Source organism: Triturus cristatus, chromosome 9 (genome assembly GCF_964204655.1).
Source record: "Triturus cristatus chromosome 9, aTriCri1.1, whole genome shotgun sequence".
NCBI classification, from domain to species: Eukaryota; Metazoa; Chordata; class Amphibia; order Caudata; family Salamandridae; genus Triturus; species Triturus cristatus.
In genome coordinates, this window is record NC_140592.1 from 509,688,897 (window position 1) to 509,716,418 (window position 27,522).

Below are 27,522 nucleotides of genomic sequence, written 5' to 3' on the forward strand. Positions count from 1 at the left end.
CCATATTGCACAATCTCACCACATTTTCTCGTGACTGATATCCCGTCCACCAAACTATAATTCCATTATATCCAATGAAACTTGTAATACGGCAGACAGGATATCCATCACGATTGTGACGGAGAATACCATCCACCAAGATCGTAATCAGACCCTACATCCAAGCTGCATAGTGTAATAATGGGATATTATTGCTCTTGTGTTAACAATGTTTGTTTTACACCTTTATGGGAATATGCTGGATAAAAGGGCTTTAAATTAATTGGAGACTACTGATGTTGCAGTCAACTCATGAGGTAAAATAAGCAGGCAAGCGGCTCCTGGTTGTGTGTAACTATTCTTCTGGCATTCATTATATCACATCTTTTATGTAGTGTTGAGGTATTTCGGGTCTGGGGGCTTAGTGGATCAATGCATCCTCTTGGGTCTATGATTGACTTTATGGTTACAGGTTAGACTCCCAGCGGGTCTACTCAGCCTTGCATCATTTTCGTGTTCCATAAAATGAGTACGAGTTGACTTGGACAACAATAAACAAGATACCCTTCTTGGTGAGCGTTCGCACGTTGATACATATTACGACGTATTTCAGTTGCATTTTACTTCTGTCTCAATGTTATTTGGGTCACAGTAGCAATAAGTTATTTTAGTTAGTGATTAAGCTCTCCATTCCGCTTACTGATATTATAATTTCAGGATTGGTGTTGATGTAGATTTAATACATCCATAATTTTAAGGCTCCTGCCACCCACCCTTTTATAGAACAGTGTTACAAAAGTCTCATACTAAAAGACAGGAAAGATGGAAAGATCATTTTGTAATGGCCCTCACTCAATCTACTTTGGATTGTGACACAGGAAGCCATTCACAAGATGAAAAACAATCAGAAATACCCCAGAGTTTACGCAGAAGCCTAGTCCTGCCCTTGACGTGAGAGAGGTTTTGGACTTGTCCTGAATCTGAAGGGGCACACCAAGTTAACCCCTTTACTTATAGTGACAGCTGGACTACTGTTCCTCTCACAGGATTCACAATTGTAGCACAGTGGTGGCAGCAGACCGTGTTTTACAGTGATTAGAGTCTGACCATGTTTTTTTTATCTGTGTCGTGTGATTGGGCTCAGTTCGCAGCTTACGATGAACCCTGATTCCTAGCGCCATGATTCTGTGAACTGAAGCATGTGCTTATATGACAGTGTAGTAGTAGTGTGCTGTAAATTGATGCATAAGTGAACCAGAGTGACACAGGCCTTTAGATCCCATTTTGGAAGTACCTCGCCTGTTCATGTGCACAAGATGGAGGTGAGGTTGCTATCCCAGACAGAAATTGGGTACTGCTGACATACAGGACACTGTAGGGAGGGAACCAGGACATTGAAGTGGGGAAAGAGGAGACTGCCCACCCTTAGAAATTTGATTAGGTGTTTTCTGAGTCAGGGGGCCGCAGAGCAGCCTTCCTGGAGTTGATAATTGGTGGATGGCAGGCGTGAAGGATGGGACGGCAATATCTGTTGTGAGGGTGTAAAGGGTCCATAGAAGGGGACGAGCCCTTTGCCTCTCTCCTTGATCACTGTCAAATGTGGCCGTTGATAGTCAAGGTGCAGACTGTTCACATCTCTTTGAGCCTCTGTTGTGTAATCTCAAACCTGGAGATGGAGAATACTCAAGTCAAAGGCTGAGTCTACAAGACTCATGAAGAGGGAGCCAACTCAAGCCAGTTCTGGCAACATGTTTCTGTGATATATGAGACTGACTAGGGTTGAGTAACTTTACATGTGAATTATGCACAATGCTCTGTTAACTTAATCACAGTCATGTCCTTGCATCATGCTTTGTCACAGTCATAATGTCTGAAGAAGGACAACCTTGGTTGCCCACTTTATGCTGCTTATATGCACAGTGATCCATTCCACTATATCCTTCACATTAAGGGTTTTTATCAATCAAGTTGTTCGTGTGTGTAAAGATTTACATTTTTTATAATTTGGGCAGCTGCATACATTGCATCTGTATCAATGAGCAATTTGTGTTTTCTACTTACAACTGGGCCCCATCTTCCCATTCAAAAGTTTCTGCAGCCATGCTCAACAAGGCAACAACTGTTCAATTACAGCATCTCAGATGCAAAGAATAATATGCGAGCTGCGGTAAGTGTCAGTGGATTCCCATGGGTAGTTGTGCAGGAAGAGATTGTTTTGTAACTACACTGGGTGGATGATAAAGTCTACCTCCACCCCATGCAAACGTAAGAACCAAACAGAAACTACACTGTGCACCCACATAGGCTGATAATCATATTATACTGGAACATTGTTCTATGAAACAAATGATGCATTGGATTAGTACACTCTTTGGGGTGTCTCACATATGATCTTTTCAAAAGATGAGGCCACTTGCACCCAGGTTCAAGCATGGCCATTGATTAGGGATATCAGGAATTGGGTCACAACTTATTCTGCAATACGTCAGACTGATGTGGAGCAAGAAAAACTCCTTATGTGAGATTAACAGAGAGTATGAATCAGCGATGATCCTTTCAAACTTGTACAGCAGACCTCAGGATGAAAGGACGGAGACATTGGTCACACTGATGCTAAACAATGTTTTTAACATCTCAGAGAGAAAGGGGAGCTTGGATTTCAACCATCAGTTTAAATCAAATCCAAGCTTTAAAGTACAGAAGGAGAGAACAGCTGATAAAATATACAAGAGAGCCAAGGATCAAATCCAAGCTTTAAAGTACAGAAGGAGAGAACAGCTGATAAAATATACAAGAGAGCCAAGGGTCAAATCCAAGCTTTAAAGTACAGAAGAAGAGAATAGCTGATAAAATATAAAAGAGAGCCAGGGGTCCCCTAAAGCACCATGATCCTGCTTAGCAGAACAAGGACAGATGCTGACCAACACATTTGACTTTGAGAATGTAAAGGTAGAATGAAAATCAGATAGGGTGATGTACCCAATCAAGAGAATGTAGGGAAGGAAGGAAAATATTAATTACATGATGATAGAGAATTGAGACACAATCCCTGGTGAAGGCTTGGAGTTAAACAACTAAAGAGAGGACCATGGTGCTTTTGTCATGTTTCTATCAGGACAGATTTGATACATTCAATACAAACAGCTGGCATGCAATTAAATGTTAATCTTCTCATCTTGATTCAGCCAGACACATCTATGATTCACTGATGCACAATTATCTATATTACAGGACAGCAATCGGACAAACCAGACACCATTACAAGGCATTAACCCTATCACTGAGAGGGTAATTGTATACCTCTATGCTGGAGAGTTTGTTTAAGTAGCATTTGTTTTAAACACATGTACACCTTTAGTAAAAATATGTCTTTTTAGCTCATTCATAACTACGTATTGGTGCAGTCCCCACAGGAATATTACACTGCATACTGACCATGCAATGCAAATGAGGAAAAACATTTGCTCAATTTTGTTTTGCATTTTCCAAGGGAATCTAGTCTGTTTAATCAATTATGTAATATTAGCACTGATCACACAATTGTGGCAAAATTACTGTTTGTTGTGCACTGTTCATTTGATCGCAGATATCAAACTCGGTGAAGATCAGGTTGACATTATATCGACTTCACAAGGTCACACATGTAGCTTGTTTATATTAGTAGATGTGTGGGAACACTGGGTTGTGGGAGTTTTGATGTTCCCCAAAACTGTTTGAAGTTTCTGTTTTAAAAAATATATATATATTTGACCATCCATGCAAGCCAAACCGCCCAGGACTAATCAGATGTTTATTGCTCAGAAATGTAGGTTTCAATAGGCACAGTATGACCCCAGGCTCAAATATTGCAGCTACCAACATCTGAAAATTTCTACCGAATTCCAAGCTTCTTTCTTGTGCTTTCTACAGTTTTGTTCTTGGGCCTTTCCAGCCCCAGGCAAAAGACTTGTGGGCTACAGTTTTAACTGGGAGAACTGTAGGATCGTATTGCATTAACTATTATCTACACAATTTCTCTACATTTTTGGCTTCTTATCTTAGGTCAGTATCCACAAAAAAGATTTGCAAAAATGTCCTCGGAACCACATGGCTTTATGGTAATCTAGTATTTGGGTGGTACAAATGTCCTCTAGACGTAAACTCAAATTCTTAGGTTCATTTAAGAAAATATATAGCTTTCTTTCACCCACAATTTCTATTGATCAGAGTTTTTTAATCAAATGATACATTTGATGTACAGTAAAAAACATTATAAATCGGACAGCAAGTCATGTGATGTAGCCCATGCTGAGAAACGGGAGCTAGGGCTAATTTTATTGGATGCGGAAAAAGCATTCGACCGCGTGGAGTGGGACTATTTGTGGAAATTGATGTTTCAGGTGGGTTTTGGGAAGAGGTTTATGACCGCCTTACAGGTACTGTACATTTCACCGGTGGCCAAGATTGCTGCAATGGGCTTATTATCAGATTCAGTGAGAATTACAAGAGGAACTAGGCAAGGCTGCCCTTGTTCGCCACTGTTTGCTGTATACATTAATCCGTTTTTTGAGAAGTTGGGTAATAGTCCCTCGATTAAGCCCTTTTGGGTACAAGATATTCCATATTCTGTTTTTGCTTATGCAGATGACATAGCCGTGACCTCGATGGATCCATCTTCCGCACTTCAAGATATCGAGCGTTTAGCAAAAGAATTTGGTCAGGTACCTGGCTACAAACTTAATGTTACCAAAACACAAATGTTATGCACTGACAATATTGTGCTGAATGACGCTAGAGTGTTAAAAGAAGTGACATATTTGGGTATTAAAATTAGAACATCGATGTCTGAATTGGTTGATGCCAACTGGACTGACATATTTCGTAGTATTAAGGATTCGTTAGATAGATGGGGACGACAACATCTCACACTAATAGGGAGAGGCAATATAATAAAAATGAATATCCTACCTAAGGTGTTATATTTATTCAGATCTATTCCCCTGGAAGTGTCAGGGGTCCAACTCCAACATTTATAATCACTGTGCGCGAAGTTCCTCTGGGCCCCTGGCAAACCTAGGCGGGCTATTAGATTTATGATGTTACCAATTGAGAGAGGCGGTCTAGCAATACCAGATTTTGCATTTTACTTTTATGTATGTTTTTTGTTAAAGATGCGTGTACTACTGACTGGGGAGGACGTTGGTAATACAGCAGAGGCTCCTTCGATATTTCAGATTTTGTTGGGGTCTGAGGCAAGAATGTTTATTTAAGGAAATTGATGGCAGCTACTTTAAAAGGACGAGGTTTAAAGTACTGGAAGCTGCTTTTAAAGTTTGGAGGAGAATATGTAAATTATGTTCATTGGAGAGATTATCTTATAATACGCCCATGAATGCTCTGAAGATTCTTCCCCCCTTTTTTTAGGATAGGGTTGCACTTGGCTGGAGGAACAAAGGTATAGCACAGATAGATATCTATGAAGCTGGGGGGCTCTTTCCGTTGTATGAAGACCTAGCGCGACAATATAACTTGCCTAAATCCCAATTTTTTAAATTTCGTTAAATTCATGATTTTCTCTGTCGGAAAAATTTGGCATTGACACCAACTCTACTTGTTGAGGCTGTAAGGCGACAGGAGAAAATTGGGGTGCTCTATAGGATACTATTGTCTTATAGAACGGATGATTTAGAGAAACCATGATCAATGATCTACCATTTTGGGGGAACATAACATATCGATTGAGAATGCTATTGCTAGATCTAGGGATGTTTTTCTATCTGCCAATCTGAAAGCTCAATTTTTTAAAACGGTCTTCAATCTGTATTATACTCCTGCACGTATGCTTAAGTGGGGGGGGGGTATGACAATAAATGTTTTTGTTGTGGGGGGATAATGTGGACAGTCTTCATATATTTTTTAGCTGTAGTAAGTTGCTTAAGTATTTGAGGGATATCGAAAAATTTCTGTCTATGATTATTGGGACCCCGATTAATATCACTTCTGCTATAATGTTATTAGGGATGGGGCAAGATGTAGAAAAGGGGACCCCTTTGTACAAACATCGGTATTTGATTTTTATTGCCATGACAGTGGCTCGGCTGTGTATCGCCTCTGATTGGCTTCACCCTGAGCCCCCCTCGTTCGAGTGTTGGCGAGCCAAAATGTATAATTTATTTAATTTAGAATTGAGTTTGTATTCGGTAAAGGGGGCAAGGAAATGGAAGATTGGTATGTGTATCGGGGGGGCATTTTGTGATCATATGAATTTGTGAAATAACTAATTTACAATGTTTGTTTTTGATACTGTGGTGCAATAAAATAAAAAAATAGAACATTATAAATCAAGACTTGATTACGGCCAATGGGTATCGTTGGGTTCTGAATAAACTACAAACATAATGCATGTCTGCTACTGGGAGAGTCTATTAGAAGCTGTTAGAAGCAATGTCTTTGAGGAGCTGAGTCATGTGCAGAAATTTACAGGTGAAAAACTTGTCACCAATTGCTCTTTCTTCCCACACTTATGTCCCCCAGCATGGAGAAGGACGCAGTTTGGATTTTTCCTTATAACCTAAGAAAAAATGTAGCCAAAGGAAGAATCCAGTGCTTTATTTGAGCTGGTGATTTCCAGTGCTCGACACAGGCACTTAATTGCCCGCACCGGCTCTCAAGACAGTCCACCACATGGTAGCACTGTCTAATTTTGAGATAAATACAACAATTTGTAGTAAGTCAATATATATATTTAAAATGAATACCTGCTGGTCCCGCCCTTACTATTTGGGTGGCTCGGAATAGTCTGAATTGGCACACTTTTCGGAGTGCAGTCATCAGAAGTTGTGTTGGTGCTGTCATTGGCAGTGCTGACTAGGGAAATGGGTGGTAGAGGCTGCAGTGGCCTCGTGAGAAGGGCCCTGGCACTTACATTTTCACAAATTAAGCACTGGAAAAATGCAAACATGATCCCGCTTCTCGCTGGGGTATATATGTGTGCTGTGCCCAAAGAAGGACACATGCTGTTTGCGTTTCTCCTTAATCTAAAATTAAAAAATCTAAACAGTGGCCCGCTTCTTGATTGGACCCCAACGACTGGAACTCTGTTTCGGTATTTTTTTAGCCCAAGAAAAAATCGAAACAGCATTGTACACTTTTCTGGTGCACATGTCTGTGCCCCAGCAAGGAGCCAGAAGCTGTTTGGATTTCTTCTGACAAAAATCAGATCAATATCTGGGACTTTGATGGGGCATAGAACTATGTGTCTGCGCCCCAGAGAAGAGCTAGACATTGTGTGTATTTTTCCTAGGATACATTTGAATGGAGCTGGTGGGCATGACTAGAGAGGAGTTGAGGACATTAATAGCTGTCCTTAGCCCCTCTCATAGCTCTGTCTACTAGCTCCATCCTTGGATGGTACTTGCAAGGAGTCCCCCGGGGGGGGGGGGGGGGGGTGTGTGTGTGTGTGTGTGTGTGTGTGTGTGAGAGTTTGTGTTACTATCCTTGTGGGGACTTGGGTGTGATAACACACTCACGCTGTGGGGACTTGATTGCACTGTGGGGACCTGAACCCAGGTCCCCACAAGGCAATGTCTTCTAAATGATAAAAAAATGACTTCAGGAACATCTGTGCCAATTTTTACAACTTTTTTAAAAAATTACCTTGTGGGGACCTGTGTTTCATCAAGTGTGTTTATATTTATGCTCAGCTCTGCCCCTGTAGACACTAGGCGGTACTGCAGTCTTAAACACACTTTGCATTTAAACACACTTTGCTGACCAGAAACACCCAGTAGCAGCAGAAAGGACAGATATTTCAAAGGAAAAGCTCCATAAGTTGTGTTTAAATATTTTTCATCCATATTAAACGTTTCTCTATTTATTTAAAATAAAACTTTATTTACATGAAGCTATTGATGTTAGATTTTTTTGTATCTAAAAATTATTAGTGGTTTTATGAACATTGCTAAAAGTAATTTGGGTCAGTTTCAAATCCCAACATTCTTTGCTTTTGCCATTTAATCCTTATTTGTAACTAAACAATGATGGTGCACTACACTGTGATTCAGTATAAACTGAATTGATAATTTTTGTGCACATAACCTAAAGGCATCAATGCCTATTGTTACATGTTAATGTCTGTACCAGGAATTCAGAATTGTATGTTGCTTTTCCTCAGTTTACATATTTATATGCACACTGTAATATGTTTTTTTAGATGATGGCTAGATAAGCGAGTGACTAAGCTTCCACTTTGCTATGGGTTACATTCTTGCAGACAGTGAACTGAAGTATGTTCTTATAAAATGAATGAACTTCTTATAAGATATATATTCCATTATTATCATATTATGCAATTACATTTAAATTGTTTGAATTGCTTAATTTAAAAACTATTCCTAAAGCTTTACAAATAAGCATTGGCAAATCCAATAAGTCTCACCTATGCGATTGCTATTGGCTTTGGCAATGTGTTTTAGCCATGTTGTACACCACTGCGTCTGCTGTTCAGCAAGGCTAAAAGTTCATGGGGTGGGGTAGGATAGACTGGAGAGGGGTAGATTGGGGTATAGTGGAATAGGCCAGATTGGGGTAGAGTGGAGCATGGTAGACTGCCATACATTGGAGTGGGGTAGATTGGGGTAGAATGGAGTGGGGTGGATTAGGGTAGATTGGAGTGGGGTGATTGTAGTGGGGTAATTTAGAGTGGTGTAGTTGGGTAGATTAGCGTGGTAGATTGGAGTGGGGGCAAATTGAAGTGGGGTGGGTTGGGGTGGAGTGGGATAGATTGGGTTGGAGTGTGGTGGATTGGGTGGAATATTGTAGACTGGGGTGGAGTGGGGTTGATTGGAGTGGGGTAGATTGGAGTTGAGTAGATTGGAGTGGGGCAGATAGGAGTAGGGTAGATGGGGTAGATAGGGTGAATTGGAGTGGGTAGATTGGACTGGAGTGGGGTAGATTTGAGTGGCATCTGGTAGTATGGAGTGAAGGCGAGTGGGGTAGATTGGCTAGAGTAGAATAGAATGTGGTATATTGGGGTAGACTGGTGTCAAGTAAATTGGGTCGATTGGAGTGGGTAGATTGGACTGAAATGGGGTAGATTACAGTGGCATTTGGTAATCTGGAGTGAAGTGGAGTATGGTAGATTGGGTAGAGTAGAATTGAGTTTGGTTGGTTAGGGTAGAGTGGACTGCAGTGGGGCAGATTAGATTGGACTACATTGGACTGGTGTGGGGTAGATTTGAGTGGCATGTGGTGGTATGGAGCGAGGTTGAGTGGGGTAGATTAAACTTGAGTGTGGTTATTGGAGAAGAGTAGAGTGGGGTGGATTGAGGTAGATTGGAGTGGAGTTGGCATGTGGTAATATGGAGTGTGGTAGATTGGGGTATAGTTGAGTGGGATAGATTGGGTGGATTGGGGTGAGTAGATAGGATTGGAGTGGGGTAGATTTGAGTGGCATGTGGTATTATGGAGTGGAGTGGAGTAGATTGGGTGGATTGGAGTGGGTTACATTGGACTAAAATTCAGTAGATTTGAGTGGCATGTGGTAGTATGCAGTGAAGTGGAGTGGGGTAGCCTGAGTAGAGTGGACTGGAGTGTGGTAGATCGTAGTAGAGTGGAGTGAGGCAAATTGGATGGATTGGAGTGGGGAAGACTCGACTGGGGTAGAGTGGAGTGGGATCGATTACAGTGGGGTGGAGTGGAGTTGGATAGATTACAGTGGAGTGAGCTAGGTTGGGGAAGAGAGGAGTAGAGTAGGATAGACTTGAGTGGAGTGAAATGGGATAGATTAACATGGAGTGGAGTGGGGCAGATTGGGTGGATCAGAGTAGGGCAAATTGGAATGGAGTAGGGTAGATTGGAGATTGCCAGACCTTCACTTGACCAAGACTGGTCCTACCCATGCAGTGGGACACACACTGGACCTAATTTTCTCTACTCTCCACTCTCTTCAAGCTAACACCCCAATTTCCCTAATCTGGACCGACCATTTCCTGATACGTTTTCAGATTCCTACCAGGATCAGATCTGCCAAACCTACAGTTCAGAAGGGCATTAGTTTGAGACAATGGAAGCAGATTACTATGGAAACTTCCCAATTTGTTTTTACTGCTCCCAATTTAGACAACTCACAGGACATAAACTCAGCTTTGGCCCTATTCCATGACACCTTTTCAGGAAGCACTTGATATCGCTGCCACTTATAAGTAACTTCCCGCAACAATGTCTAGGCCTAATGCTTCGTGGTACAGAGCTGATCTGAAAAATGACAAAAAAATGCACGGAAATGGAGAGCTACTAAAACAAATACAGACAAACAAACATATAAATCTGCCCTTCGAACCTACCACTGTTAAAGATCACCCTGAAGGCATTTCCTTGTCAACCAAATTGAACAAGCAGGCAATTCCTCCAAAGAATTATTTAAAATCTTATACAACTTTGCTAAACCTCAAGCTTGCTTAGCGGCCATACCTGCTTCTCAACTACTCTGTGACACCTTGCAAGACATTTTCACACTAAAATGGGCAATATTCACAATAGTTTTAATATACTGACTAATGCACCAGACCTTTCTATAACCAATGGGTCACCTCAAACGACTGCATCAGTAATATTGGAAAGATTTAACCCTATCTCTAATACACAGACGCATGACCTGCTGCATAATGCAAAATCTGATTCTCGTTCTGACCTCTGTCCCCCTTATATCATTGCCACTCTCTCTTCTCTTCTTGCTCCAGTTATCACAGTTCTATGCAACCAGTCCCTGACTCAAGCCTCTATTCTGCAACATTGGGAAGCAGCCCAGGTTACATACATACTGATAAGAATAAATGCAGACCCGAGCAATCCAGCTAACTATTGCCCGAAATTCTTCCTCCCTTTATTGGGTAAAGTTCTGGAGACCCACATCAACAAACAATTGTCTTCGTATATGGAGACTTATGGCCTGTTGGATGCTTCTCAAACAGGTCACAGACCTTCCCACAGCAGGGAGACGACCCTTCTTGCCTCAGCAGATACTATCAGGCTATCCCTTAATGCTGGAAATCCAGCCATGTTGGTTTTGCTTGATCTGTTGGTGGCATCCAATACCATCTCACATTCCATGCTAACACAAAGGTTTTGAACAGATTGGCATCAAGGGCGCCGCACTCAACTGGCTGAAGGACTTTCTTATGACAGGGTCTAGACTGTCTCTATTGGCCCTTATCACTCTAAACCACCTGCTTGGACAAGAGGTCCCTCAGGACTCCTCCTTGAGCCCCTCACTTCCTTCCCCTGTCCCCTATTTAATACAGATATTTGCCCTTGCTGTGCCTCCCTTGGAAAGGCATAATGTTTTGGTGCATTCTCAGGTTTACCAGTTTTGGTAAATCTGGTGATGCATCAAAAACCATGGGAGTTGCATGGGAACAGCCAGGCAACTCCTTCCCAGGGCAGAGTAATGCAACGCAGCTATTCGCAATTTCCATTGTGTTACTCCAGATTTTTGGAACCACTCAGCCATGCAAAGTGGCTTTGCATGGCTTCAAAAATCTGACTTGCCACCCAAAAACCCACACAAACACTAAACCCTAAAAGATTATTACCACCCAAAGACCCATACCCACACTAAACCCTAAAAGTTCACTTGCCAACCAAAACCTATGCCTAACCTAAACCCTAAAAAATCTCTTACTACCCAAAAACCTATATCCACCCTAAACCTTAAAAAATCCCTCTCCACCCAAATACCCATAACCACCCTAAATCTAAAAAAATCAGTTGTCACCCAAAAATCCATACCCACCCTGAACGGTAAAAATTATTTTGCCACCCATAACCCCATACCCACCCTAAACCCTAAAAATTACCTTGCCACCCAAACACCCATGCCCACCCTAAACCCTAAAAAGCCCTTCTCACCCAAAAACCTAAAATCACCCTAAAAAATACCTTACCAGCCAAAAACCCATACCCACCCTAAAACATAGAAATTCCCTTGCACCCCAAACCCCATACACACACTAAACCCTACAAAAGCTCATATCACTTATAAAAATCATACCCACCCTCCAACCTAAAAAGTCCCTTGCCACCCAAAAACCCACACCCACCCTAAACCCTGAAATTCCCTGGCCACCCAATAACCCATACCCACAATCAACCCTAAAAAGGCCTATGGCTCCCCAAAAACCTACACCCACCCTAAACCCTAAAAAGCTCCTATCACCTAAAAACCTATATTCACACTAAAACCTAAAAAAATACCTTACCACCAAAAACCCATACCCACCCTAAACCATAGAAATCCTCTTGCTACCCAAAAAACCATACCCACCCAAAACCATAAAATTTCCCTTGTCCCCAAAAAACCCACACCCACTCTAAAGCCTAAAAATTATCTTGCCAACCAAAAACCCGTACCCGCCCTAAACCCTAAAAATCCCCTTGCCACCCAAAAATCCATACCCATCCAAAACCCTGGAATTTCCCTTGCCCCCCAAAAACCCATACCCACCCTAAACCCTAAAAAATCCGATGTCACCTAAAAACCCATACCCACTTAAACCTAAAAAATCCCTTACCGCTCAAAAACCCATACCCACCCTAAACCCTAAAAAATCCCTTAAGACTCAAAACCCTATACCCATCCTAAACCCTAAAAATTCCCTTGCCCCTCAAAAACCCATACTGACCCTAAAAAAATCCTTGCCACCCAAAAACCCACACAAACACTAAACCCTAAAAGATTATTACCACCCAAAGACCCATACCCACACTAAACCCTAAAAGTTCCCTTGCCACCCAAAACCTATGCCTACCCTAAACTCTAAAAAATCCCTTACCACCCAAATACCCATGCACACCATCAACCCTAAAAAATCCCTTACCACCCAAAAACCTATATTCACCCTAAACCCTAAAAATTCCCTTGCCACCTAAAAACCCATACCCATTCAAATCCTTAAGAATTCCCTTGCCACCCAGAAACCCGTACCAACCCTAAACCCTAAAAAAATCCCTTACCACCCAAAAACCCATACCCATCCGAAACCCTATAAAATACTCTTGCCATACAAATGCTAAACCCTAATAAAATCATTATCGCCAAAAACCCATACCCGCCTTAAACCGTAAAGGCTCCCTTCCCACCCAAAACCCATACCCACCCTAAAACCTATAAAATTCCATACCACCAAAAAACCCATACCCACCCTAAGACAGCTTACCACCCAAAAAACGATTACCACTCTAAACACAAAAAATTCCTTATCACCCAAAAACCCAAACCCACCCTAGACCTTAAAAATTCTCTTGCCACCCAATAACCCAAACACCCTATAAACCCTACAAAATTCCTTCCCACTAAAAATCTCACACCCACCCTAAACCCTAGAAATTCCCTTGCCACCCAAAAACCCATACGTGCCCTAAAACGTAAAAATGTCCATATCACGTAAAAACGCATACCTACCCTAAAACCTAAAAAATCCCTTGCCACCCAAAAACCATACCCACCCTAAACCCTAAAAATTCCCTTTCCACCCAAAAACCCACCGTAAACCCTAAGAAATCCCATATAACCTAAAAACCCATACCCACCCTAAAACATAAAAAATCCCCTACCACACAAAAACCAATACCCACCTTAAACCCTAAAAATTCCCATGCCACCCAAAAACCCATACCCACCTTTAACCCTAAAAAATACCTTACAACTAAACACCCATACCCACCCTAAACCCTAGGTGTACCTTCCTGCACAAAAGCAATCCTGCTTTCAACGCACGCACCCTTGCACCATGACGCAAAGGTGACTGCGTTTGTGTTAGGCAGCACATTGTGCGCCAGCACAAGGAAAAGACAGGAATGCATCATATAATGTTAAATACAGCGCATTCCTGCCCTTTCCCTATCGCGCAGAGCAGCAAGGTGGGATGCTGCGCTGCTTGATTTCTTGATAAATGTGAACCCAAGAACGTGTGTGTCTAATGCCCTCTTGTTTAGCTGTTCAGTATTGGGAACAGATTGAAAGCAAAGTAGACCTAGATTTACTAAACTTTAATGAGCGAGCACATGCGAATCAATTATAGCAGTGATAAAGTTCCTCTTTAAAAAGGAATTTCTATGTGAAAGTTGATGCAAGCACAGTGACAAATGCAATGCTTTGTATAGCAGGGCAATATCCCTGTGCAAAGAGAGAGGAGGTGATAACAGTGAAAACACCTCTCAGATTCCATGCAAAGCAAGATCAGCCAAAGTCTTGATAAGTAACGTAATGAAATCAGGTGCAAACAATGGACAAAGGAAATTGTACAAAAACGGAAAAGAATTTATGCTGACAACAAAAAAATGTGTTCCTTAGCTGCTCCATTTTATGTACATTAGGTCATGAATTTTAGTGTTCCAGTTTCATGCAGCATGAAGAGTTGCACACTCACAATATTTTATGAAGGATGAATACTGATTTAAATGTAATGCAGACTCTTTAGTTTCTCGCCGGAGTATCCCGCCATTATTTGTATTTTCTTCTACTTGTTTAAAATAAAGAGCCAGGACAAAAACATGTAGGAATGAGAATAGTTTACAGAAAACAAGCCCTGACCAATGCAACTGTTCCTATTGACAGTGAGAACCCCAAGCAGCGCTTAATTTAGCCCAGCCAGCGACGTGCAAATGCACGATCGCGCATAACAAGACACTGATTAGCATGACCAGAGGCCATGGCTGTGAAAGTCCCTGAACTTGCTGAAAACCGGCTGGGGGAAGGGCCCTGCTGGAACTGAGCACACCTTTACAAAGCTGGCAGACAGGGCAGCAGTATGATTATCTGGTAAATCTGACAACAGCAACGATGGGGCCGAGTCAATGTATAATAGGCCCTCCCGAATCACCGCTCGGACCTTTTTATGCTCTCACGAAGCAGAGACAGTAAAAATGTCAAGTGGCCTGCCAAACTTTACATTCACCTGGTCACTTAATTGTTGTTTCAATGCTACCTGGTAAATAAACAACGCTTTTCTCTTGCGCAAGCAGCAGCTGTGTTTGTGGTAAGGCTCAGTGACAGGAAAACGTCTTGGTAATAGTTTATTGGAGATTTGTGATTGTTTGTTTTGAAATGGGTACATTTTGGATGATTTTCTAATAACTAGATCGTAGCAGTAGCTGTTGCTTTTCTATATTGGCTTTACTAAATTCCCCTGGAGAGAGCGCCTAGCCTTTCCCACCTCCTTTTCTCTTCAAGGGACGGAGAGCAATAGTGAATGATTATACATCAAAATACCTGCGTGGGGTGGTGGCATTGAGGGTGGGGGGATGACATAAATACAATAGATTTCCTTGGCATTTTTTAAATTTAAACAAGAGTATAGATGGAGTGAAATGGGTTACAGAGAAAGGTATGTAGGGAAGAAGGAGAAGTCGGAAAAGTCGAAGTGGAAAATAGAATATGAAAATTAAGATCCATATAGAGGGGAAAGACGAAGAAGGAGGAATTGTAAAGACCTGGAAAACTTACCTCCTAAGAAGAGACGTGATAGTGAGGCACGGACAAAGTGTATATTACACTTTGGACAAAGTGTATATTACACTTGATTAATCGTCATAATTTTGGGAATTTCCGATTACACTTTTTATGTAAAATTCCTTAAATTACTCTGTGATGCCACTTAGCATATTCACGAACCATTTGTGGGAAAAAGTTACCATAAACGCACGGTAAAAACAGGACGTGGGTAACTGCTCTTCATGGTGCTATAGTTGTTTTGCACTATTTTTTGCACGAAATGCACTTCACATCAAAAATTGATGTGAGGACACATTTTGAGAAAAAACAATATAGCATAGGATGAAAGATTTGCACTTAATGTAATTTTGTGTAATTTCACAGAAATTTCACATAGTTAAATGACAGCAAATTTCTCACACCCCTATTGATGGCACAGATAGTAAAAAACAGAACCCGGTGAGTAAAGAAGCAGGTGCAAATTAAAGGTAAGGGAAGGAGCAACTTCAGGGAGAAAGAAGGGTAGTCAGGAAACAATTCATGTGTGTGAGCCAACAAACTAACAGGGAGATCCGAGCCAGAACCGAGCCAAGGGTCAGCTCTGGCTCCAAGTGCCCATGCATGAGTTGAGCCATGAAAAAAGTTGGCATGCAAATCATGTAACAACAATATAATGCAGTCTCTCCAAAATGCACTTTTTAACATACTGAAGGGTTTCATTTTACATTTAGATTATTTCACTAAACAGAGAGGCATTTATTAAAAATGATAGTTATTGAACTTGAAATTATAAACATTCCTGCCCTCTCTTGACCAGTCTCTTCGGGTAGCCCCTTTGTACAAGTCGGTCGCTCAGCTCCTCAGATTCCTGCATGAAGTCTTCTTTCTTGGAGCAGTTCCAATGGATCCTCAGGAACTGCCCGAAGGGCAAATTGTCCCATAGGCCCCTCAGGTGGTGGCTATTGTAGTGAAGTAATGAATTGCGTTCCGATGGCTTCCGATATAATGTAGTGTATAATAAATTGTTCTCATTCCTGATGGTGATTTCAAGGAAGTCAATCTTGTCTGAGTCACAGTGTATGGTGAACTGAATATCCTCGCTCCTCTGATTCAGCCATGAATGAAAATTGCCGAGCTCAACTGAATCAGCGGTCCAGATCATCAAGATGTCGTCTATGTAATGCCTCCACAAAGTAACCCGAGTGTGATAAGGGTTACTTGTGCAGAATACGTGTGAATGTTCAAAATGGTCCATAAAAATATCGCTAGGTCTGCAGCAAAGGCAGCCCCCATCAGTACACCTTTAGTCTGAAGGTAAAAATGGCCTTGGAAAAAGAAGAAATTCTGCATCATTGCGATACAGAGTAGTTTGATAATAAACTCAGTAGGTACAGCCACGGGTGCTGTTCTCCGTTCCAGGGCTATCTTCATCACTTCAAGGGCCTGTTCTTGGGGTATACTGATGTAGAGTGACATGATGTCTAGGGTCACTAGAAGTTGTTGGACCAGGTCGATAGGTTGCTGGTCCACTAGGTTGATCATCTCCATCGTATCCCTTACGTATGCCTTAGTTGTTTCTGCAATGGGCTTAAGAAAGAAGTCCACGTATCTACACAGAGGTTCGAGTAGAGATCCGCAACCTGAAACGATGGGTCATCCAGGCGGGTTCTCCATATCCTTGTAGATCTTAGGTAATGTGTAAATCGTTCGGTGGAGAGGCTGCTGTTGATTTAGAAACAGAAATTCCAAGTTGGAGAGGAATCCTTGCTCTACACCCTCCTTTGTGATTTCCAAGATCGCTTTCTCCAGTTGTTTTGTGGGGTCTGACCTCAGTCTCCTATAGCTGATTCCATCTTGCAATTGGTTGAAGATCTCAGTTGTGTATTTGGTAACATCCTGCACTACAATAGCACCGCCCTTGTCAGCTGGCTTAATCATGATTTCCTTATTCTGCTTCAAGGACACTACGGCTTCTCTTTCCGCTTTGGTGACGTTGCAGTTAACGTTTTTTTTTTGTCTTTAAGAACCTTGGAAACATCTCCCAACACAACGCTCTCATAAGCTAGAATTTTACTGGTCATGGCATGGGACGGTGGGACAAAAGTAGATGGTATCCTCAATCCTAACTGGGAAGTCACCCCGGTGCAGGAGATTGTCTGAAGAAATAGCGTAAGCAAATCTTCCTCAAAAAACGGTTGAGCTCTGTCTTTATGGTGAAGTGATTCGGATGGGCAGTGGGCACAAAGGAAAGACCTTTGCTCAACACCTTAGTATCTTCTTCTTTGAGAGTGTAAGAGCCGATGTTCACTATTGGGTTCTCCGGTTGTTTTACCACCTGTAGACCCTGCGGCGGGTTTGAATCTCTCCATGGCTCTCTGGTTGGAACCGGACCTGTTTCTGTGCTCTCAAGCAGCCTACTTTAATTTGGGGTCGAAACGTCAACAGTGTTTCCCTTGTGTGGCAGTTTCGTCAACAGTGATTTTTTTGCTGTGCATGTACAAACAATGGCTATGTATTCGCTATCTGCTAACAGTGAGGCTGATGAAAGCCGTTTTTACAGTAAATAATGGTGTGATGCATTTATTGTCACTACTTCTTCTATTCCCTCCTTCAACCCTCACTTGATGCGCACTACCTTTCCCCTTTCTCCCCCCTTTTTACGTGGGGCACTTGTTTGGTACAAAACTATATTTTGTGTTGATATATGAGCATCAGTTCAATGTGATTAAATAACATTGGACTATGAATTATGGAATTCTAAGAGTGCACCCACCCAGCTCCAATACACTAAATCCTGTCTGGTAGGTGGTGACACCTCCCTGTGACAGGATACCCTTTGTTGGGCTTCCTCCACTGCGAGTTTCGGTCAGCAGCAGGAGGGCAGCCCAGTGTCTGTGCTGGTGGCATCCATTTTGTGATGCCAGGGCTCTAGGAGATTTCTACCGTTTAGTACAGTGGGTACATGTCATCCCCTGTAGAAGGGTGGGATCATACTCTCACATCAGTTACTGGTGTGGGGTTATGATTCCAAGTTGTTTGACACCAAACCCGACATGTTTTGATGCTGTCATTCCAAAGTTAGCATTTACCGCGAGGTTATAATGCACTTAAGAGTATATGGTTTAACCGCATCCACAAACAGCCACAGAGAATAGACTCTGCCAGCTGCAGAGAGGTCCTGTTCATGCAGAAGCACCCCCTCACATAGTAAACCAAGCACCCTGCCCTCCGGATTGTTAGGGCCTGCAATAGGGGTGGCTGATAGGTTTATATGTGTGTGTATGGTGAGATATAGGAACCTATACCTCAGTGAGGAGTGCTAACACTACCTCACACAGGCTGCAGTAGCAGGCCTGTGGTGTCAGATTGAGAATGCTTCCCAGGGGTGGCATAATACATGCCGCAGCCCCTGGTAGGCCTGTGAAGTACCAATGCCCTAGGTACCTAAGGTACCATATACTAGGGGCTCATAAGGTACCACAGTATTCAATCACTAGTGCATCTAATATGCACACCAAGTTGTTTAGAGAGATCAGTGAGACTGGGGCCCTGATTAGCAGGGACCCAGTCAGACTATAGCCAGAAACCAGTGTATACATCAGAAAAAAAGCGGGGGCAACATAAGTGCAGATCCTACTCTCCTACACAGATGGCTATGTTACATGAAGAGGGGTCGACACAGGTCAGGATAGAGGTAAATAGAGAGACAGATTGCTCTAGATAGAAATGCATTTAAATTCAATTCAGAGTATCTTTCCTTTCTTTCTTTCTTCTTTACTCCTTCCTGTGTTTCTAGTATGTCTCTTCAACCTGTCCCTCAGCTTGTCTTACACTTTTCCTGTCTTTTCGTGTCTCTCCCCATTTCTATGTTATATTTCTCCCTGTTTTTCTCTTTGTCTTTCTTCCTGTCTTTCCATCTATTTCTGTCTTTTGCCCACTGTTTTTGTCCCCCTTCCTGTCTCTCCCTCCTTATGACTCTGTCTAACTTTATTTCTCTCTCCCCAATTCTAACTCTGTCTTTCCTTGACTCTCTCACCCATATGTCTCATATCTCCCAATCTATCCCTATTTTCCCTCTTTCCTTGTCTCTGTTTCTGTCTTACATTTTCCCTGTCTATTGCTGTATATCTATCTTTCGATGTCTCTCACTATATTTAATTTATCTGCCTCTCCTGTCATTCTTGCGTCCTACCCTGTCTCCCCCTATATCTCCAACTTTCCTCACCTCTGTGATCAGCCGAAACACAAAGGCTGCGATCTGCATACATTAACACTTTGACGGCTGCTCAGGAAAGTGCTCTACCTAGAAGGAACTGCGAACCACCTGCTCTTTGACCTGTCGCCTGAGAAAGGATGAAGATTTAATTTCTTAATTTTCTTTAAAGCCGATTTGTAGGGCCCGCATTATGACGAGCATGTTCTTGCTGTTGAAATTATTACTTGCTTTTAAACGGTGTAGCATGAGGCAATTTTGCTGTTTTAGTGCTTTTAAACATTATACGTCAGTTTGTTTGACGTAATGTAACTATGATAGATAAAAAGACAATATCACGTACCCTCAATGTATTATATTTTACATTTTTCAAACTATGCCACCTACTGTTATTTAGCATTGTAAAGAGAAGGAGACAGATGTTGGAGGAAACGTCGAATTGTCTCTTCTCATGTGTGATAATGCAGATTTTGAGATCAATGTTACACGCCCCAAGGCCTCACATTCTGTGGGAAGTGGATAGAACTGTCTTTTGTCTCCCTTTGAAGGGACAAGGCTGTGGGTCTGACAGCACAAGTGCACTGTAGCACCTTTCAACTGGTCATAGAGATCATTGTAAATGTTCTGAAGAATCTTGCTGCAGGTCTGGTAAACGTGTTTGCAAGGGTTGAGTAGATGTTTACTTTATGAAAAAGGTGTGCTCTGCAAATGGTACACTTCTCTCAAGGCATAGATTAGGAAAATAATTTGCAAAGATGTAGACGTATTTGGGACTGAGTGCTTTTGAAAAACAGCACTGTGAGTTGTGTAGCTTAGATGTGTTGCAAGTGATTGTTTTGCACTGCCTAAATAGTAGGCTGCTAAGATAGTTCAGAGGGCTGAGCGTCTCTCCCCGGAAACATACGGGTCACTGCTGGTTTAAGTCCTGACATGGACAAGGATGTCTATACAAATATCTAGAGTTATGGTGGCATCTTGTACGTAATTGGCTAGTTTTTTTTATTGCACACTACATGAATAAGAAATATTGGTCACCGTTCCAATATTAAAACTGTGGTTGCACCAACAACAAAGGAATGATGGATTGACTAAGGCAACAGTATATGCTTTTATATAGTAATATGGTGCCTCGAGCTGATCTCATGCACACAAACCCTGATTAATTTAATCTCACAATTCGCAGGTTCAAACTGCCCAAATAGCGAAGCCACAAATGTGTGCTTCCCTACGGCATAGTACTTATTGGTGTACAATTTGCATCTATTTCTCATGTGCATCACCCAGAATGGGAAACTATACACAACATGCATATAATTCATCAATTCCCAGGTTCAAAAACTGGAATTTCAATTATATACACACCTTGAACCTGCAATTTGTGTCAGGTTGTACCTAACACAAATCACAGGTGCAAAGTCCTGCTTCATACCCATTTAAGATTTTGTGCCCAATGTGCTTATCTAGAAATAATGTATGGCGTTTGAAAAAATCGACTACGTAAAGAGTATACCTATAATTGGCCTTTACAAACAAAATCTTAAAACTACACCTTTATATGCACTCCGAGATATGGACATATGTTTTTTTTTCTTATTCACAGAAAATTCCATTGTTCATTTGGCAAGCTGCCCAAGGTGCAGGTTTCAAGCATACATCTGTACATGTCATGCAACCTTTTGTTTTGTAGGCCTTTCACCAGTGCAGAAGTTTACACTCAATCTGTATTGGAAACACTTTAAAAAAAATCTCTATTGGGGAAATATTTCTCTGTGTGGCAAAACCTGCTCTGAACTAAAATGACCACCATGAATCTGCTCCAGTGTGTATAGTCCTATATTTGAATTAAATAGATATCTTTTTTTCTTTCAGTAATTTATTCGTATTTAGGATAGAATACGTAATACAGGCTATTTCAAGAAGAAAAGTACATGGCATTCATGCTCATTAAGGCATTTTGAGACGACTGTTATCTTTATTGTGATATTATCAGATAAATCACTTAATTTATGTAAGTGTGTGAGAGAGAAAGAGAGAGAGAGAGGGAGAGAGAGAAAGAATAGTTCTAGAGGGAGAGGAGATTAAGGGGTACAGATGTTTAATACATGGGATTCCGCAATTCCTGTGTATAAATTCATCTGTATAAACTCATCTCCAATTTCTTTATAATAGGCAACTTGTCACGCACCCAGACATCTATTATAAAGAAATGATGTCAGAGCTCAACTGTACGAACTCGTTATAGTTGAGGTCTGGCATCACAATGCTTGTTAGCAGGCGAGAGGAGAGTCAAGTTAGCTCACAGAACATAACTAAAGCGGCTGTTTAAAGTAGTAAACAAAAAATATTGCTTTTATTTCTTCTGCTTTTTTTTCTAGCTGTACAGGGGCAAGCAGACCGGCAACATGTTTAAGTCAGAGTCTTAATGCATGTTTCAACATATTCTGAGCTACTGCGCCTTTAAAAAAAAAACTGATTCGTATTAAACTGATTCTAATATCTTCTTGTAACAAATATGCAATTAATTTCTTCATGTTTAATTTTGCAACTATTCTTCATGTTTGCAAACATTCTTTCTCTTTCATATGAATGAGCTACCACCAATGAATCAAGTGGTTTGTGGAAATAGTGATGGTGTGACCATTGGAAAGAATAAAGTACCCCTTGCTGTGCATGATAAGGATATTGAAAGTCACCTTGGATTTCCATGACCTTACAAAAAAACTCAGCTTTCAGCCTCATATCTCTATAGGCAGTGGCGACTGGCAACATTAATTAATGGTGAGACACTCACCATAAAGGCTGGCGGCTACCGGGCACTTCAAACCGATGCTCCTCTATCCACGCCGATCCTGGGGGTGACGAGGAGCAGGAAGGAAAGGGAAGGATTTCCCTCCTTGCGCAACACAAATCCAACCAATCCTGGAGCAGCAGAGCAGTTCCAGGATTGGTTGGAGCAGGCTGACCCAGCACTCATTTTGAGGCTAGGGGTCTGTGCCTGCAATCCCTCAGCTGTTTTACACTGCTGGGATTGCGGGCATTGAAGTGCGCATGTCAGATTGGCAGGCGGCAGGCAGTATTGAGCACCTACAACAATGTCATCCTACAATCTGCAGGAATCTGCCCCCTCCCCCCGATTCACTCGCTATGGCCAGCAGCAAACAGAATAATAAAATAGTAATGACCATTTTATTATTATGCGTTTACCACTGCACTCTCAACAAGTAGAGCAACACCGTTCCGCCCACAAAGTGAAGCCACCCTTGTCTAAACAGCCAAGGAACTAATCAAGGACTTGCAACATCTCCAGTTGAGATCAATTAGGGGCAAGAGGGTAGTAATCAACACTTTTACAGTGGATTAGAGTTTCGGCTGTGTTAGACCTGTCAGCCTTAGGGTGGTCTTCCCCCAAACCTTCTGCTTTTGTCCTCCATTTTTTGCAGATCTTTCTTTTTGTTGGTCTTAGGACTTTGCGCACTTTACGACTGCTAAGCAGTGCTAAAGTCCTTGTGTTCCCTCTTTTAAACATGGCAAAATTGTCTTACACCCACTTGGCACATTTAATTCACGAGTAAGCCCCTACTAAACTGGTACTACATGTACCAAGTGTTGTATTCCGCTTTAGGTGTCCGTATATAGGTTTTCCTGAATCATGTCCTTAGATAGGCACAATTTGCATTGCCCTTATATAGGCATAAGATCCCAGTCCTTATTTAGGCATTAGCCATGCTATCCAAATACAGTCATGGTCACGTACATCCGTTCACCCAAACGTCACAACGAGTTCCTAGAAACCAGACTTTTATACAGTTGGGAGTTTCCCTAGCCCAGGATTATTGATTTATCCAAGAACTAATTTATTATGCATGAACCGCTATTCCTTAAGGGTTCATTCATGACGTCTTCCCCTGCCTGACTTTACGTCAGTGCAAACATTCCTAAGCACCTTCCAGATATAAATTTACCTTCCCTTGCCACGGCAAGGAGGGCAAGTACGGAGGAGACCTCGACTTTAGAGGAGCCCTTGTCCCAGCCTGACGCACCGACAAGAGATGCGGTCATCCCTGCCCGCAGAAAATCCAGCTTCCAGTGTTCTGACTCCCTTCGCTGGGTGTTAGAGTTCGAGACCCGGAAAGAGATTCCCACCTCTCTCATTCTCAAGGTATGGAGCTGACTAGAACCTAGAGGGACTCTTGGCATTCTATACTGAACTATAGAATAACATCCTATAGAATACAGCACCTACTTCTTACATAGTACTACACTTAGGTTAGGTACACTGGGGTAGAACTAGTTAGAGAAGCATCTCATGAGTACTCACATTTTTAGCCTATGTTATTTATGTATATGAATATATGTGTCATAGCTAAAAGATAATGCTAGCGCAGTATTATTTCTTTCTACTGCTTACGCTGTACATAATATATCTTGCATACTGTCTTGTGATTATAACAGCTCATATCTCTTACACGAGAAACAACTGTTCAATAAATCATTTTATTGAAACGCCCGTCTATTCTTTCTGTGTAACTCTGAAGAAACTAAGCATGCACGATTAGCTGAGCGAAACTGTTATCTGCTGTTTCCACGATTCTGAGAGTGTTCCGATTCTAAAGGGAAACAAAGTTGTCATGTTTATGCGGTAGCCAGAAACTACTCCCTTCTTGTTTACAGGGAGTTTCCAGAGGCCCCTGAGTTAGCTGGTACAAATGAATTAAGTTTAATATACTCGATAGGGGCATACTGATCTCAGTCCTATGCCAAATCTATAGGGTATATTATTCCAATGCGCAGAGCCTATTAGAGAAATAGGAACTATACTATACCAGGGCCTGTAAATTAAATGCTTGTAGTGGGCCTGCAGCACTAATTGAGCTACCCACATAGATAGCTCTTTTAAACAGGTCATAAGTCTGATAATGCAGCCTGTATGTGCTGTTTTAATTATTCTATTATAACCTTGCAAAATAAACCTCCTTTCAAAACATATGTCACCCCAAGGGTAGGCCCTAAACAGCCCACAGGGCAGGGTGGAGAGTATTTAAAAAGTTGGACATGTACTTTTAAGCTTTACATGTCCTGGTAGTGAAATTCATCAAATCCGCTTTTCACTACTGCTAGGCCTACCTCTCGTAGGATAACATTGGGTTACCTTAATGCTTTGAACAAGCGATAGCTTTCAATTGGGAGCAGATAGGGATATTGACTTTGGTGTCTAGAGAATAGAACTTTAAAGCCCTTTTTAATGGTAAAGTTGGATTTCAATTCACAATTCTGAAGATGGCACTCTTAGAATGTTGACGTTTTCTTATTCCAAACATTTGGTGTCTGCAGCCTTTATCCTGGATCACATGACTAGGTGTAGTTGGCAATTGGTCTGTGTGTATTGCTCCTAGACAGTAAGAGAAAGAGGAATAAGTGAAAGCAGGATGGGCCACCTCTGACTTGATGAGTGGGAGTACACTTTTGTTGTGTATATTTGATACTAACAGTGAGTGGTAAACATATATGTTTGCCTAAATATGACACACTATGTATATTATTTTCATGCTGTTACTGACTAACTGTTAACTATAGACTTTGTTCCTTTGTTTTGTTGCACTTTGATTATATATTTCACTTATGATGACCTTTACAGGTTGTTGGTGATCTTAAATTTTAGAGATTGCCTTAGCATGTTGCATATGTAAGATGAATTCCGATAATTTGGTATAGTATTAAGTGGCTTGGTTATTTGCTGTGTGATATGCCTGATAGATTATCTAGTTATTTTACCCTGCATAGCTTTTCGTGGGCTTGTAAATATGGCCCCTTTTCACACTGCACTTTGTGAGAAAGGAGCGTGCCATGGGTGTTCCTGTGTGTGTTCCCACACAACACTCAGGGTTTCTGCGGCATTCCCAGATTTACAATGTTTCATAATCCTGGGAATGCGTCAGAATCTTACGCCTCTCCAGGGGAGGTGTAAGGAGGTGCAACAATGAGAAATACTTTTATTTCCCCTCATTTTTTCCTCTTTCAATGCTGCACACATAGAAAGAGGAAAACACCTCTTTGATTGTTTTTGTGCAGGAAGGGATACCATCCTGCACAAAAACAATCTCCCCTAAAATGCAGACACCCTTGTGCCATGGCGCAAGGGTGACTGCATTGGCGCATGGCTGCCAATTGTGCACCGGCACAGGGAGAGCTCAGGGATGCCTCATGTTGTTGTAAATATGACGCATCCCAGTGCTTTAAAAGTGACACAGCATGGTGCAGCCAAATGGCTTGCGGTTTCCCCGCTGCATCACTTTCTTGTAAATAAGGCCCTATATCTTTTCTAAATTTGTCCTCCCCATAACATAGCGCTTGGGTGGCCACAAGTCAGACTATAAGACTTAGAATAATTTTCCTGCAAATCCAGGTCTTCCATATAAGTAAAACATAAATCTAGAAGACATGTAGGCCATTTACTTTGTGGGCAAGAAGCACTGCATCATCCGCATATAAGAGAATTGGTACTGGTTGAGATCCCATGCGAGGAGTTCTTTGCCTTTATCCACTAGATGTTTGTTGAATCCATTTATAGAGCAGGAAAGTAAAGAGCGCCAAGATGCATCCCTGTTTAATACCCCTGGCGGAACTAATATGAGGAGAACATTCCCCAGAGGGGCCCAAAACAGACCCTAACTGTAAAGTCCTGATTAAAGCACCTTATGAGGACAAGGAGTTACATCACTCCATTCTATGTCACTCATCTGTACGGCAGCACCCAGTGCCAGGAACCCTGGTCCAAATACCTCCCGCAGCTACACCACTGACGAGCTCCACCTGCTCAACCCTGGACGCCGCTACAAATGTTGCTGCCGAGCCGCACCTCAGTCCACAGTGGGCCACTTTGTCTGCTCACATTGCCACTTCACCTGTCTCCACACCCCCGCGCCCACCGCCCATGCACATGCTGCACTTCTCAGCAAGTAGGAACAAAACAATTTAAGGTAAGTCCTAATTGGGCCGTGGATCACGCGAAAAGGCATCATAGATGGGAGAGTAGCCTATGCTTTTGATGGTGAAGGTGTGAGTGTGACCTGAAGGGTATATCAAGCTTCTGAAGTAGTGGTCCTAAACGCAGGAGGCTGAGACACCCTGTGGGACCCAGGGTTGGTGAAGGATAAGCACAAGGGAAGTACAGCTATGGCCTGTCAGTTAGAGGAGGTCATCTGCTGTTTGGGTTGTAACCCTGAGAGGTGACCCCCATCTCCTGTAGCACTCCAGAGTAAGTATCTCCATTTTCCAAGGCCTCAGAGGAGGAACTCCATGGTCACCAGAGCATTTGTGGAATGTAGCTGCTGGCACCTGGGTTAACTGCCTGACGCTATGGACCTACTTGACCCCCAAGGCATGCAATTTACGCTTGACTCCCCAAAAAGAGGCCATCTGTCTCGGGACTGTCAGTGTATAGAATGCAACATGCAGTGATTGTCCACAAGTATGGGATCAGTACTCAGTGTCCTATCTAGTATTGCATCCCAGTCATTATAATTGAGTATTTGGGCCACTATGAAACATGGAGGGCCTCCCGCTGAGACCCTCCATGCTCCATGGATGTGAAGCTGTGGTGGGGGACCAGGTCTTTTTACCAGGTAGTCAATAATATTGCTGCTATGGAAACATTGTTGAGACATGAGCGGTCCTCCGAATCCTCTGCTCTTTGTTCCAGAGTACGAACCATGTCCTGTAAGCCCTGTACCCAAGTATGAAGGTCAAACATAGGTGGCTGTAGCTCAGCCAATGTTCTCTCAGAGTTGGTGACGCACTCCGCAAGGCACCTGTGATTTTTCAGCAGGAGTTTCACTTTGGTTGCCACAGAATCCCACTGAGA